Source organism: Mauremys mutica, unplaced genomic scaffold (assembly GCF_020497125.1).
Source record: "Mauremys mutica isolate MM-2020 ecotype Southern unplaced genomic scaffold, ASM2049712v1 Super-Scaffold_100297, whole genome shotgun sequence".
NCBI lineage: Eukaryota > Metazoa > Chordata > Testudines > Geoemydidae > Mauremys > Mauremys mutica.
In genome coordinates this window covers 26997-43194 of record NW_025423307.1, presented here as the reverse complement: position 1 = coordinate 43194, position 16198 = coordinate 26997, and the positions used below count along the sequence as shown (strand labels likewise).

The following is a 16198-nucleotide window of genomic DNA, read 5'->3' as shown; positions in this document are numbered from 1 at the left end:
ACATTGACGCACAAAGGGACTCTCAGTCCCAAAAACGTTCACACACAACACACCCAGAGGGGCATGCTAGCCCAACCCCCAAAGAGAGAAACAATCACACCCCCAGCCGCAATCACACACACACACACCAGAATATTCGCAATTGTGCTCAGAGACACAACCGCACACAGTTCACTCCCACTGCTCCCAACACAAGGACCTCCTGCCCCACACAGCGTATACCGAGGCCTGTGGAACTCACTGCCACTGGACAGCTACCAATGAGAATGGACCTTTCCAGGAGACCAATAGACATGGCCGTGGCGACAGAGGGGGCTGGGCTCCCAGGGTCTGACCCGGGCTGAGACTGGTTCTGACCTAGAGGGGGTCTATCCAGCCGGGGGCAGCGTGACCCACACACAAACCCACCAGAAGCGCCTTTCTTAGCGGGTCTCCCAGGCCATCCCCCACCCTGCCCTGGGTTGGGTAAGAAAGAGAGAGCACAGGACTCTAGGCTGTGTCGCAACCCGGCCCCAGCCCCTCGCTCCCACACGCTGGCGAGTTGAGTAACTGCCGAGGGATTGCACGAGAGAGTCAGAGCCAGGGAGAGAACCCAGGAGTCCTGGCTCCCCTGACACACACTCTAACCACTGGACCCCACTCCCCTCCCAGAGCTGGAGATAGAACCCAGGAATTCTGACCAGCAACCCCACCCCCCGCTCTGACCACTAGACCCCACACTCCCCTTTTAGATTTTAGACCCGCTGCCTCTTCTATCCATCCACCCCACCTGTCCATCCCTTTGCTGCAGGTTTTTGGGGTGTCACCCCTGCTCTGCACTCCCCCAGTGCAGCCCAAGGCTTTTCCTCCCCCCAACCACACATCCTCTCCCCCTCGTGCTGGATCATCTGCTTGGCCCCCTGTCCCCTCTCGGGGTGCGCTGTGCGGCGTGGCTGGGGATTGTGCAATGGCCCAGCACCAGGCAACGCAGAACGGACACCACACACCCTGCCCCACCTCATCTGAGCTGCTCTCCAGGTACATCGGAGCCCAGTGCCCCACACCTTGGCACTGCTGCCCCACAGGGGGTGAGCTGCAGCCCCCGCCACACTCTGCAGAGGGGAGAAGGGTCAGGCCAGCCAGCCCTTGTAACATGGGGAAATCACCACCGGGGTCAACGGTATGGGGGCTGTGACATACAGAGAAACAGTTGTTGCACCGAAAGAGGGCAGCAGAGCATGCACACATACACACACACACAATTGCAAACATACACAAACACATGCATGAATCCAGCCACACACATACACAATTGCTAATATACACAAACACCCGCACAAATCCAGCCAACATCAATACAACTGCTAACAGATGCAAACACATGCACAAATCCAGCCACATGAAAACACACACTTGCACAGCCACAAACACAACACCCACAGCTGTAATGCACCCCCCCCACAAAACCCTTGCAGAAAACCACACATACACAAACACATGCAGAAATCCATCCATCCACCCCCACACACACACCCCATCCCCATTCTGTGCACACACCTTGGGTCACTGCAACAATGAATACTTCAATTGGATGGGGGGCCCAGCACCATGGCTATTCCCTGCCCCCCAGGGCTCACAGGGGGTGGATTGGGGGGGCACAGGGGGCATGATCCAGTGCCAGCCAAGGGGGGATCAGAGGTGGGGATGGGGCCGTGGTTTCTGTACCACCCGGTTCCTGGCACAGGCTCCTTCCAGGATTTGCATTTCTTGGTAGTTTTTAACTCCATCACCGCTTCCTGCCCAGCTCCCTCCTGCTGTGCAAAGTGGTTCAGGGGGGGGATGGGAAGAACCCAGGAGTCCTGGCTCCCAGCCCCACCTGTGCTAAGCTACGAGACTCCACTCTAACCCCAGCGCTGGGACTGGAACCTAGGAGTCCTGACACCCATCTTCCTTTCCTCTAACCACTAGACCCCACTCCCGCCCTTTTGGGGAGCCAGGACTCCTGGGTTCTGTCCCCAACTCTGGGAGCAGAGTGGGGTCTAGTGGTTAGAGCAGGAGGAGCCAGGACTCCTGGGTTTTATTCTCAGTGCTGCTGTGTGACCCTGGACCTCTGTTTCTCCTCCCACTTTTTGGGTATGGAGCCTGTAAACTCTCTGGGGCATGGCCTGTCTCTCGCTGTGTCTGGGAAGTGCCAGTCTCTGAAGGTGCTGCTGTTGTACAGATAAATAGTCATGATACTAAAAGGCGTGGCAGTGCATGAGTGCACCACCATTGCCGTGCAAGGGCTAAATGTGATTCTTATCCCTGTGACCTCCCGTGCACCCTTCCCCCCCACCGATTCTCCACCCTGAGCCCCTTGTGCCACTGCCCTCGACAACGGCAGCGCAGGAAGCCACCCAGCCCTAGCCCTAAAACAAGAAGATGAGGGAAAAAAAAAAAAAAAGCTCACACCAACAGGAAACCACCCCCAGCAGTTTGTGACTTCACTTCCTAAAATTAGATATACACACACACACACACACACACACACCTGCTCAAACCGCCCCCTTTGCCAATGCACCACCTCACCTCGTCCAGGAAGGTCTAGGCGGGGAGCTCCATGTGGGAGCGGTGATGGACGGCACCATCAAGGTAGGTTCTGGAGATGATCCTCCAGGTATGGGCGTCTCGGCTCCAACTGGCACTGGGCTCATGCTGGGCTGCGTTCAGTTCCTCTCTCTGGTGTGCACCCCGGCTCCACAAACGACCCCACCCCCTGCTCTTTCCTTCTGGTACAAAAAATATCCTCTTCCTTCGCCCCAGGGAGAGACACCCACGGTGCTGCTCAGCACATGCCTTCCCCCCCTTCCCCCATTCCCAGGAGCGTGCAGGAAGGGAGTCATGATTGGGGAGGGGCGGGTATGGGGGGGCTTGCCCCCTCCTCAGAGCATGGGGGTGCCAATAGGCACCTATGGATGGTCCCCCCAAGCAGGGCCAGGATGGAAATGGGAGGCCTGTTCCCCCAACATGAAGAATCTGGGGTGCAACCTTGCTTAACAGGTCAGTCTGTCCTTTCTCTGACTCTCCCATTCCAGCTTCAACTAGCGCTTGTGGTTCATTCGTTCTTTTTCATTCCTTTCCTTCTCTAGCTTGTATGTTCTTGCTTTCTTTTTTCCCCTCTACCTTTCACGCTCTTGCTTTCTTTCCTTCTTTTTCTAATGTTTTTTCTCTCCCTTTATTTCTTTCTCTGCCTTTCACGTTCTTTTTGCTTGCTCCCTCACAAGTTATTTTTTTTTTACTGGCTCTTTTTCCTCGCTCCTTCCGAGCCAAGCAGGTTCTCCTCGCACACAGATTTTAACAAGTTTTCCTCCTGATCAGCAAGTGGATTAAGCACGTCTTCAGTGGGGGTTTGGCATAGCAGGGAGCAGGCTGGCTGGGTGTCTTTGTGGCCCTCTGCTGGCCATGCATAGGCATGGTCCTCTCCTCCTCTGGCCCCACCCTCAGTTGCTCTGTAGCTTTTAAGCCTTCCCTTGGAGCTGTCAGCACCAGCCGCCTCTGCTCTAGGTGCCCAGAGGAGGAGAGGTGCTGGGCTCCAGTCTCTGCCTCCCTCCTGCCTAGCCCTGACTATGAAGCCTGGCCCTGGCCCTCCTTCCTTCAAGTGCCAGGTGGACAAGAGGTAACATGTGTCTGCAAGCAAAATGGACAAACTTGTGGGCCTCATGTGAATCAGCAAGAATCCCAAGCACCTGGTCAAACCAGAGGCATCAGGGTAACAAGTTCTAGAGTCCCAACCAATTTTGGCCATCACAACCCAAGACCTGGCTCCAGTGGGTGAGTCACCCAGCAGGAGGGGAAAGATTTGCTCTTGCACAGCTGGAGACAGGGAAGTTGAGCACTATGAGTTCTAGGGCTTTACCACAAACCAACACAAGGTCCCACTGAGATTTGAACTCAGATTGCAGGATTCAGAGTCCTGAGTGCTGCCCGTTACACCATGGGACCAGCTCATGCTGCTTTTTCTGCACATCGGTGACCCTCACGGGGCTGGCTCATGTAAGGGACTGTTGGCCCCTTACTAAAACTTAGTGGGGGTTTGATTGGCTAGTTCCCAGTCCCAATAGAAGAAGGAAGGGCCAATGGGAAATCAGGCCCCTGAGACTGACAGTCCCCTGGGCAATGGGGAGAGGCCAAAGCTCCAAGTTAGCCGCACTGACAGGCCAGGCAGTGTAATGAGGGAGTCACCAGGCCAGGGGGTCCCATCCTCCGTGGGAGCTGGAACTGCCTGGGCCAGAGTGGGGCGGAGCTAAGGAGAGAGCAGGAGCCTGAGAAGAGCCGGGGAGCAGAGCTGCACCAGCCGGGGAGAACCAGAGCAGATCTGTGCTGGGAGCCGAGCTGCAGCAGCACGAGCCGTAGAAGCCGCCCAGGGAGCAGATCTGTGCTGGGAGAAGAGCTGCAGCAAGCGGAGCCAGACTATTGGTCAAAGGTGGTGGGGAGGTGGTGACCTCACAGAGAGATGCTGACATCAGCCACGCAGGACAGGGGCGAGGGGCCAGGGAAACCTCAGAGACCCCTGTGGCTTTGCTTCAGCAAGTCTCCTTCTCCAGGTCTCTCATTGAGGACTGAGAGAGTATTCGGGTTCATGGACGTGAGCGCCAGGAGGAACCTCTTTCGAGTTTTCTCCTTCCCTTTTCTTGATTTTGAAATTAACCATCAGATCTTGAATTTCACACATTGAATGACCTGAATAAAGTGCTCTCAGATGAGCTCCAGACCAACAGCAGTGCACAGTTTCAGCAAGTATTTGAGGAGAACTGCAATGTTAGAGAGAATCATGAACTGCTCAGTGATAATTAATGCAGAGAAGCAGCAAAATTAATCAAACATATGTCTGGTTCTGACTTATTTACTTGGTCTTAAAAGAGAACAACAAGGACCTGAGTCTCCTCCCTGTCAATAACCCGCTGCTCAGCCAATCAGGGTAGAGACTGAGGATGGGAGGCTGAGGGTTCTCACCAGAGAGCCCAAAGGATGGCCCAGGTCACTGGTGGGGATCACTGCCCGAGCACTATTTAAGCCCCACATTTTTGGTGGACCTCCCACAGTGGGAGCTGCCGAGAACTCCCCTGCCACACACACACACACACACACACACACACCTCCTGGTGTTGGGAGGGGAACTGGTGAAAGGACAAAAGAAGCAAGAGACAAAGAGAAAGGAGAGAGGGATGGATGGAGGAAAAGGTGAAACAAAAAGGACAAACCCTAAAGTCCCCAGTGATTCTGAGGGACAAAATCCCAGGTGCGGAATAAAATTCTGCCTCCTTAAGCTCGTGTTTTCCATGCCTAGAATTCAAGTGTCACGTGATGGATCAGACTGAACAGGTTTCAAACCTCGAGGAGGCTCTTACCTTCTAAACAGGGACGGCTGTTTTCTAGTAAAATCACTAAAAGGGAAGGAGAAAACTCGAAAGAGGTTCCTCCTGGCGCTCATGTCCATGAACCCGAATACTCTCTCAGTCCTCAAAGAGAGACCTGGAGAAGGAGACTTGCTGGAGCAAAGCCACAGGGGTCTCTGAGGTGTCCCTGGCCCCTCGCCCCTGTCCTGCCTGGCTGATGTCAGCATCTCTCTGTGAGGTCACCACCTCCCCCCCCCGCTTTGACCAATAGTCTGAGGTCCTGCAAAAGGCCTTTGTGATGTCACTGCCACACCCCTCCCTTGCTGGGCCAATGTCCTGCCCCTGGCCAGGCACTTTGGAGGTTTGAGCTACTCCCTCAAGAACAAATGGATATAAATTGGCAGTCGGGAACTTTAGGCTTGAAATTAGACGAAGGTTTCTAACCATCAGGGGAGTGAAATTCTGGAACAGCCTACCGAGGGAAACAGTGGGGGCGAAGGACCTCTCTGGCTTTAAGATTAAGCTTGATAAGTTTATGGAGGGAATGGTTTGATAGGAGAACGTGATTTAGTCAATAGGTCAATAACGTGCAACCACTGGTAATTAGTACCGAGGGTCAATGTTGGGATATTTAAAGTCTTTTTCCTGAGTGTCTGGCTGGAGAGTCTTGCCCGCATGCTCGGGGTTCAGCTGATCGCCATATTTGGGGTCGGGAAGGAATTTTCCTCCAGGGTAGATTGGCAGAGACCCTGGAGGTTTTTCGCCTTCCTCCGCAGCATGGGGCAGGGGTCGCTTGCTGGAGGATTATCTGCTACTTGAAGTCTTTAAATCAGGATTTGGGGACTTCAACAGCTGAGTCAAGGGAGAGAATTATTTCAGGAGTGGGTAGGTCAGCTTTTGTGGCCTGCATCTTGCAGGAGGTCAGACTAGATGATCATAATGGTTCCTTCTGATCTTAAGTTCTATGATTCTATGATTCCCTGTGGATCACCCCATTCAAGGAGCGTTCGTTCTAGGCAGCAAGTCGGTAGTTTTGGATCATCTGCAAATTTTGTCAGCTCACTGTTTAGCAGGTTGTTTATGAATATGTTGACTAGTCCTGGTCCCAGTACAGACACCACTAGTTACCTGTTTCCATCCTGAAAACTGACCATTTATTCCTACCCTTTGTTTCTTGTCTTTTAACCAGTTATTGATCCACGTGAGGACCTTCCGGAGGTGAAAGTAAGCCGGTATGTTCCAGTATGGGGTACCGGCAAGAGCTGATACGCTGTGCCAGCCCGGCCCGGCTTCCCCAGGCTGGTGATTTAAAGGGCCCAGGGCTCCCTGTAGCGGCCGGAGCCCCTGGCACTTTAAATCACCTCCCGAGCCCCCCTGCCGGAGCCCCAGGGAGCAAATCACTGCCGTGGATGCTGCTCTCTCCCGCTCTGCCAACACAGAGCAAGGGTGGCAGAAGCTTCCTTACAGTGGGGGGGGGCACCGTTGTCCGAACTGTGGCACCCCCATGACACCCCTTCCCTAAGGACCCCCACTCACACCACCTCTCCCCCCGAGGCCACACCCACAGACGCCTCTTCCCCAAGACTGCACCCTCCCCCCCCACCATCATTTGTCCTAACAGCCAGTAAAGAGTGGTGGGGACATGGCCCTATAACCCGCCTGTTCCAGCACCCCTGACACCGAGCTAAGCAGGCAGAAGTGTGTGTGTGTGCGTGTGTGACAGAGAGTGCTGTGCTGAGCTGAGCCAGGGAGAGAAGGGGGCTGATGTCGGGGCTGTTCCCTGCCTCTGGACTGGTTGCTTCCAGCAGCTGTCTGAACTTAGAGACAGTGTGCGACACACTCACTCTTCCGCAACGCACACACTGTCTCCCCCCCCACACACACACACGCTCTTTACCCCACCACACACATTGCAGTTGAAAAGCAGCTGGCAATCTAGTAGGATGCCCATGGAACAATGGGATAGAAACCTGCATCATGTGATGCTGTACCAGCCCGTGAGGCATTGCAAACCCTTCCCAAAGCACCCTGCAGCCAGCTGCACAGTGGGATAGCTACCCACAGTGCACTGCTCTCTGTGGCGATCCAAGAGATGCTAGCATGGATGTGCTCTGGTGACACAGCGTGGACATGCAACAGCTGTTCAATTAAAGCACTGTAACTAAAGCCACATCACCCTTTAGCTTAGGCCTAGCTTAAGAGGGAGACAAGACCCAGCTCCATTGAAACTAAAGAACCACAACTTCCTCCATAGTTGGCAGGATTTGAACCTGTGCGGGGTGACCCAATGGATTTCTAGTCCATCACCTTAACCACTTCGTCACAACTCCTTGATGTACAGCTGTGTCATTACATGATGATTCAGTTCTCACTGAACTGTCACTTCAAATTGTTTGCTCAGACCAGCTTCCCCAGCACACTCACGGCTGCGCATCAGTGTAAGTGTGTCCTTGGCTGATCAGTGAGAATTCCTGCCTATTTCCCTTCTGGCTGGAGCAGGATGAGAGTGTGTTTGTGTGAATGACATTGCTGTAGATTGTTGTTCATTCCCCACTCTGACAATTCAGGGAATAAGGGAATCTCTCTGATTTACCCTAACTACTTTTGTTGTTACAGTGGATGCAATGACATTTTCCCCTATCCCTGCCCTGTTCCTGCTCTTTGTTATAGTTCAATATATTTTAACTGAGGAAAATGATAATAAAAATATTTGCTCTCCAGCAAAACTTGAAGCAACATCAAAGCAACTGGGAATGAAACAATTTGTTTCCAAAGGGGGAACTCGATGACTAACAATTGCTTTGAAATGGGGGAACAGTATAACAGTGATGCTCAGGCTTTGGCCAGCCCTAATCAAGGCATTTCTCACAGTTCTCTCCCATTTGGATTTTCTGATGTCTAATAGGGAATGATCTTTGATTGAAGCTTTTCCCAAATGCAGAGCACGTGTAGGATCTCTCTCCACTGTGGATTCTGCGATGTCTGACAAGGTTTGAGCTCTCAATGAAGCTTTTCTCACACTCAGGGCATGTGTAGGGTCTCTCTCCTGTGTGGATTCTCTGATGTCTGCTTAGGCCAGAGCTCTGTTTGAAGCTTTTCCCGCATTCAGAGCATGTGTAGGGTTTCTCTCCTGTGTGGATTCTACGATGTGTGATAAGGGCATAGCTCCGATTGAAGTGTTTCCCGCACTCAGAGCATCCATAAGGTTTCTCACCCGTGTGGATTCTCCTATGTGTAATAAGGTAGGCGCTCCGATTGAAGCTTTTCCCACACTCAGAGCACATGTAGGGTCTCTCTCCTCTGTGGATTCCTTGATGTGTGAAAAGGTCTGAACTCCCATTGATGCTTTTCCCACACTCATGCCATGTGTAGCGTGTCTCTTCCAAGTTGATTCTCTCGTGTGTAATAAGGTCTGAGAGGCTACTCAGGTTTTCCTCTGGCCTCTGCTGAGACTCACAGGCTCTTGCTTTTTCTGGGAGTGCACAACTCCCGGAAACATTCCCTTTGGATCTTCCTGATAACGTCCCATGTGGTTCTACTTGCTCAGCATCTTCCTGCTGGGGATTCTCCTCGTTCTCACTCGCCATCCCATCACCTGATGGGAGACAGAGAGAATCCAGACACAGGTCACTCCCTGCGCCGGAGAGAAAGGAATCTCCGAGAGAGGAATGGAAAAAGGTGTGAACAAACCAAAATATGTGCGGGAGAGATCAAAGCTATCAGGAGCTGATTTTCCCCAAACCCTTCCCCAGAGCAGAGAGAGGAAGGGATCCGTTCTGGGTCTGCATCTCACCAGAACTCTCAGGGGAAAGTGAGATTGGGGAGGGACCTGCTGCCAGTTGCCAGTCAGAATAGGAGGGAAGCCATGAGTGACATCTGCCTAATGATTCCACATCTGCAGGGAACAGTTCTGAACTTGGAGCACTTACAACTTGCAGTCTTTGTAGGGCATCCCAAAGGTTTCCTGTATTCACAGACAGTTGTTGAGATGGTTCACCCAATTCCTCACCTGTGCACATGGCTCTCGGGAGCACTTTTTTTCAGAGCCATAGAGGTCTGAGACCCACGGCTGTTCCCCTCATTCCAGGTGCAAGATCACATCAGGTTTGGAAACTGGAAACCCTGGGAAGGGAAAGAAAACAAGGGAGGTCAGTGGAATTTGTGGGATACTTGTCACAAGGAATATTCCACGGTTTTAACCCCAGCTCATTTTTAAGACGTAACACCCCAAGACCGGCTTCCTTGGCTCAAAGTGGCAGGAGAGTTATTATTATAACTCACATTCATGACCTTAGTGCCTAAGAGCCAACAAACCATGGGCCCCTGTTGTGCTGGGCACAGCACAAACCCAGAATAGAAGATGGCCCATGCCCTGAAGAATTTACAGTCTAACTAGACAAGACAGACACAGATGAGGGAAGAGGTGGAACCCGCCAGCAGAGTGAACTATGTGAAGGCAGAGGGACAGATCTGATGAACACAGGTATAGATCTTGAGACTATCGTATTTAATGTTATCACTAGGGCCAGTGTTTTCCGGAAATTGCTGCTATTCCTCTGGCTTCAACACTCCTATTTCCACCTGTGAGCTCTGCCAACAGGCCCAGCTGAACGACACTCCTGTTCAGAGACTGTTCTTCATTCAATGCACAGAGCAAGTTTGTGCTGTGACACTGGGCAGACTGTTAAAACAGAGCAGGGTTTATTAGTCAACTGAAACACAGCATGGAAAGTCCTTAGATTAGCACAGAGAAGCAAAGACGACAATATAGTCCATACAATATAGTCCATGGGTGTGTGTGGCTGGATACATATTTGTTTCTGTATGTTTGCAATTGCACGTGTGTGTATGTGTGTGGGAATGCTCTGCTGCCCTCTGCCGGTGCAACAACCGTTTCTCTGTATGTCACAGCCCCCATACCACCGACCCTGGTGGTGATTTCCCCATCTTACAAGGGCTGGCTGGCCTGACCCTTCTCCCCTCTGCGGAGTGTGGCGGGGGCTGCAGCTCACCTCCTGTGGGGCAGGAGGGCCCAGGTGCGGGGCTCCGATGCACCTGGAGAGCAGCTCAGATGAGGTGGGGCAGGGCGTGTGGTGTCCATTCTGCGTTGCCTGGTGCTGGGCCATTACACAATCCCCAGCCACGCTGCACAGCGCACCCCAAGAGGGGGCAGGGGGCCAAGCAGATGATCCAGCACGAGGGGGGAGAGGATGTGTGGTTGGGGGGAGGAAAAGCCTTGGGCTGCACTGGGGGAGTGCAGAGCAGGGGTGACACCCCAGAAACCTGCAGCAAAGGGATGGACAGGTGTGGTGGGTGGATAGAAGAGGCAGCGGGACTAAAATCTAAAAGGGGAGTGTGGGGTCTGGTGGTCAGAACGGGGTGAGGGGGCAGGTTTGGTGGTCAGAATTCCTGGGTTCTATCTCCAGCCCTGGGAGGGGAGTGGGAGCCAGTGGTTAGAGTGTGTGTCAGGGGAAGAGCCAGGACTCCTGGGTTTTCTCCCTGGCTCTGACTCTCTCTTGTGCAATCCCTCAGCAGTTACCCAACTCGCCAGCTTGTGGGAGCGAGGGGCTGGGGCCGGGTTGTGACACGGCCAGAGTCTCATACTGCCCCTTTGTTACCCAACCCGGGGCAGGGTGGGGGATGGCCTGGGAGACCCGCTAAGAAAGGCGCTTCTGGTGGGTTTGTGTGTGGGTCACGCTGCCCCCTGCTGGATAGACCCCTCTAGGTCAGAGCCAGTCTCAGCCCGGGTCAGACCCCGGGAGCCCAGCCCCCTCTGTCGCCACGACTATGTCTATTGGTCTCCTGGAAAGGTCCATTCTCATGGGTAGCTGTCCAGTGGCAGTGAGTTCCACAGGCCTCGGCACACGCTGTGTGGGGCAGGAGGTCCTTGTGTTGGGAGCAGTGGGAGTGAACTGTGTGTGGTTGTGTATCTGAGCACAATTCTGAATAGTCTCTGTGTGTGTGTGTGTGATTGTGAGTGTGGCTGGGGGTGTGATTGTTTCTCTCTTTGGGGGTTGGGCTAGCATGCCCCTCTGGGTGTGTTGTGTGTGAGTGTTCTTGGGATTGCGTGAGTCCCTTTGTGCGTCAATGTGTCTGTGTGTGTGTGTGTGTCACTTGCTGCAAGATACAAAATCCTGCAAAGCCACCACACACACAGAGCAGGGCTCAGCCCCACCAGCAGGGGGCAGCAGGGACACACACGTCTCTCCTGGGCCAGCTTGGACAATTCCCCATCACGACCCGGCACAGTGCTGGTGCCCCCACACGGGGGTGGGCAGTGACCGGGCGGGGGGGGGCAGATGTGCTGGATTCAGAAGGAAGCACTTTGGGAAAATCAGTTAAGGCCCTTAGCAGAGCTGGGACACAGACCCAGTGACCCCTGCACCACCCTGGGGGTGGAGTGGTCAGAGCAGGGAGGGGGCTGGGCACCAGGACCCCTGGGTTCTATCCCCCTGGCCCAGGGAGTGGAGGGGGTCTGGAGCAGGGGGACTGGGAGCCAGGACTCCTGGGTTCCATAGGGGAGACTGTTTTTTCCTATGCTCCCCTCCCTAGAGATCCCAGCCCAGCCCCCTAGCGGAGAGTGAGTAGGAGCAGGGGAAGTTGCTCCCCGACTTTAGAAACATGATTCAACCCCCTTCCCCCACCATGGGCTGTGACATCATGGAACCCCCCCCCCAGGCAGACAGTAGAGGCCCCGCCCCACCAGAGAATGGGGAGTCTAATTGCACCCACTCACGGTTCCACAGAAACCCCACACACCCCCTGCTAGGACAGGATCTGCTGCTCCCACATGTTTCCTTTTCACCATGAGCTGCTTCCCGCCAGGCACCACACCCCATTCACACGCCTTTGGTCAATAGTAGCTCAGTGGCAATCACTGCCCCGAAGTGACTCCGGCGCAGGCACCCACAGCACGAACTCCCCACACCGGATTCTGTCCACACGCAGAGAATTCTCTCCGCCGGGCTCCTTCGGTTCCTCTCGCTGCTCCCCGTCCTGCCGCCAGACACTGCTCATCTGCATAGCCCCGCCCATGGACACGTGACACCTTCTGTCGTTTTGGTCTCCAGTGAATGAGTCACCTGCGGGGAGTGAGCCCGTCACCGCACGTCACAGCCCCAGCGCACGTCACAGCCGCCGGGCGGGGATTGTCTGTGAGCCCCGCGCTGGGGGCGGGGCTTCAGGGAGAGACCCAGCCCCATAGACAGACTGGGGTAGGGAGACATTGGGGGAAGGGATGAGGGGATGGGGGGAGAAGGGGGAAGGGAGAGACCCAGCCCCATAGGCAGCATGGGGCAGGATGATATTGGGGTCAGGAGGGGAGAAGGGGGATTGGCAGAGACCCAGCCTGGGGTGCAGGGAAATGGGGCGGTTTGGAGGGAACTGGGGAGGAGAAGAGACACAGGGCAGGACACATGTTGGGACAGGGAAACTGACTCACTCCGAATACATGCAGAACTGGGCAGGGTGGAGGCAGATCATGCTGGTCCCAGGGTAATTTCGGGGGGTTCTGATTCCCCACTCAGCCGGGGGGCTCCCCTCTGGGCTGAGGAGCCCTGGGGTGGGGCGGGTGCAGGGGCTGGGTGTGTGTGTCAGGCTGGGGGAGCTGCCTGGGCAGAGGGGCTGGAACCAGGGGCGGCTCCAGGCACCAGCACACCCAGCGCGTGGTTGGGGGACAAGCTGCAGGGGGGGCTCTGCTGGTCGCTGCGAGGGCAGCAGGCACCCCAGCCTCTCCCCCACTCCCCTCCCAGAGCTGGGGGAGAACCCAGGAGTCCTGCCCCCCCCTATTTCCATAAGGCTCCATCCAACAGCCCCCCCCCCGCCGAGTGGGTAGAGATGAGGCCAGGGGAGAAGCAGGCGGGGGGGGCACTGGGCGGGGCCGGGCCGAGACCCCGGGACACACGAGTTCGCGTCAGGAGCCGGAGGGGGCGGGGCCGGGGCTCTCTGGGGGGCGGGGCGGGATGAGGAGTTGCGTTGGCGGGGGGGGGGAGGTGTCAGGTGGACCCAGGGACCCGCCCTTACCTGGGCTGGAGAGGACGGAGGCGCCCCGGGGCAGGCTGGGAGTTGTAGTTCCTGGCTCGTTTCAGAGCGGAAGTGACGGACAGTTGCTCAGGCAACGCGCCCCCTCCCGGTGCACTCTGGGAAGCGTAGTTCTCTCTCTCTCTCTCTCACACACGCGGCCTCTATGGGAGGAGGGGCCGTAACTCGTCACTTCGCCGCGCCCCTCCCCGCTCCCTGATTGGCGGAGAGAGCGCGGGACAGAGACTCGGCGCGTGGCGGGAGGCCCCGGTTCCCTCGCCCCGAGGCTTCGCTGCCCCCCCCCCCCCCCGGCGCGCGCTGCGGCCGTTGGGATTCGAATCCCACGTGGGCTGGGGGGGGGCACAGGGCAGAGGCAGCGGGGGGGTGGCTGAGCTGCCTGGGAGCAGCCCCACAAGCGGCAGCCTGGGGCCGCGGGGCCCCTCAGCCCCCCCCCAACCTGCCCCCGCAGTGTCCCCCCCCCGCTGTGACCCTCCCGCCAGCCCCGCCCCCAGCGTCCCCTCCCCCACCCTGTCCGCTCTGCCCGGCCTTTCCCTTCGCCCCCCCCCCAACATCCTCCTCCCTGTCCTCAGTGCCCTGCCCCCCACCTCCTCTTCCCCCTCAGCGCCCCGCCCCTAATTGCCTCCAGCCCATTTCTCCATGGCTGGGCCCCACTTTCCCATCCCCCCACTGCCCCAGTCCATCCCCAGGGTGGGGGGTTCCTCATCTCCAATCTCTGCTGCCCCCCAACCTGCCGGGTTCCCCTTTTCAGCCACTGTGGGGCCCTGCAACCCGCCCTCACCCATCCACTCTGGGCTCTCTAAATCCCACATTCCCACAATGCACCTTGGTAACCCCACCCTCCTCTGTCCCTAATCCCCCTAGTCCCTTCCCTGGGGTCCCCCTGGACACCCCAACCCACAGTCCGGCCCCCACATACATCCCAGTCCCTCATTCACACGCTGAGCTAGTCCTTCAGGGGCCCCCACAGCCCCCCAAACTCCTCCATCCATGAGCCCCGTTGGCCTGTGGCCGGGAAGGTGGGGAAGCTCCCACTTTGGCTGGGCTGGGTGTGGGTGTTAATCTTTTCCTGGCTTGTGTGTGCTGAGCTCACAAAGGGTTTTTGCTCCCTCGGGGTGGGGGGTGGTTTTGGCCGAAGGTGACGTGGTTTGGTAGCCCTGTGGATGCTGCGTGGTGTCTGGAATGGGGCGTGTGTGTTCCCATCATGCCCCTTCCCCTCTGCCTGCAGAGCTGAGCACAGACAGGTCTGAGGAGCAGAGCAGCAGCTCTGGGAAGGAGAAGAGCAATATGAAGATGGAGTCTAAGACGAGGCCAGGTGACTTCTGTGGAGGGAGACATGCTGGACAGCGCCAAGGATTGGGGAGACAACAAGGTGTGAGCCCAGGGCTCAGATTTCTAGTTGTAGCTGTGATGGCAGAATGGGAGGAGGGTTGAAGCCGGAGCCCTGGGGTCCGTGAGTAGCGAGAAGAGGAGCCTCGCCACCATTGCTTTTTCTTTTCCTCTTGTGTTGTGTTTCATACCAAGGGAAAAGAAGTCGCGGGGACGGAGTCCAGCCCCGAGGTGAGATGGAAAGTGAGCAAGAGCAGTGACAGGGTGAATCCTGTTGATGCCAGGCAAGACCTGCCCAGCTGGGATGAGAGTAGCTGTCTCTATCGGTGAGAGAAGTATCTGGTTTGGGAAGGGCTCTGGTCACAGCCCCCCTGGCTCCAGGCAGGGACTTCCCGTTACCTGGGTGTGGGTTTCCGGACTAGCTGTGGCTTCAAGGGAGATGATGTTGCCATTTGCAAGGGCTGATCATCTCTCTGGCCAGGAGTGGTGTGTGCCCCCTAGCAGAAAGTTGGATCCATGAGGGTGATTCCCTGTTCTGAGTTTCTTTCTTCCTCTGAGGTTTCTCTCTCTGTGTTGGTCAACTTACACTCAAACTCTCTCTCTCTCCTTTCATGAACACCTGTCATGTTCAGTTGCCTTCATCCTCTTCCTCTGCTCCCCCTCCCCCAGTCTCCCATGGGCTCAGCTGGGTCTATCTGCCCACGGGCAAGGTCTCTGCCATACTGGGAAGGATGTGTCCTGCCTGCCAGGATAAGGGGGTTGCTCCTCCCACCCCCTATCTTCAGGGAGACCTCATTGCTGTAACTGGATCACAGCGTGAGTGGCCGGTCATGTCTTTGGGGTTGTGGGGTCTGAGACTGAGAGGGGTGGGCTCGCAGTCATGGCTTTGGGCACAGGAGAAGAGGGGCTGCGATTAGAGATGCCCAGAACTTCCCTTATCACCCGCTAGCTCCATTACTGCATCACCCAAAAGCCTCGCTCAGGGTCCACTATGCCTCCTTGTGCTGGGCACTGCAGGGACAATCAGAGGGACAGCAGGATGCATGAGGAAATAGATGAGTGTGTGAGGCAGATGGGTGAGGGGGGGTGGCATACATTGGGGACGGATGGGGGGTTGAGGGTTGGACGGACGGCGGGACAGATGGAGAGCTGCAGGGACGGATGGTGACGTCACAGGCTGGACTTGTGATGGGTTCAGCTCATGGCCGCTGGCCCTGTCATCTCCTGCCCCCATCTGCCCGTCTGACTCTGCCCCTGTCTCTCACAGGCAGCACTCAGCAGAGTCTGGCCCTGTCGTTACACTGGTGCCTACATGCAGTGCACACCTGTGTGTTATGTGCTCCTGGAGAGCTCAGGCAGGGACAAGCGTGCGGCTCACGGCTGCTGAACCAGCTACTCCAAAACTGCCACAGATCTCCCCCTCCTTGGGCAGCAAGACCCTGGCCGGGGGGTTCCCTGTCCTTCCTCGCTGCCAAAGC

General features: G+C 56.1%; 1 non-coding gene across 1 annotated transcript; it reads right to left on the bottom strand.

Annotated features, from left to right (window-relative positions):
- Positions 1-3888: 3888 nt before the first annotated feature.
- Positions 3889-3960, bottom strand: TRNAQ-CUG. The gene has a single exon. It is a non-coding gene; the product is annotated as a tRNA-Gln (tRNA).
- Positions 3961-16198: the final 12238 nt, after the last annotated feature.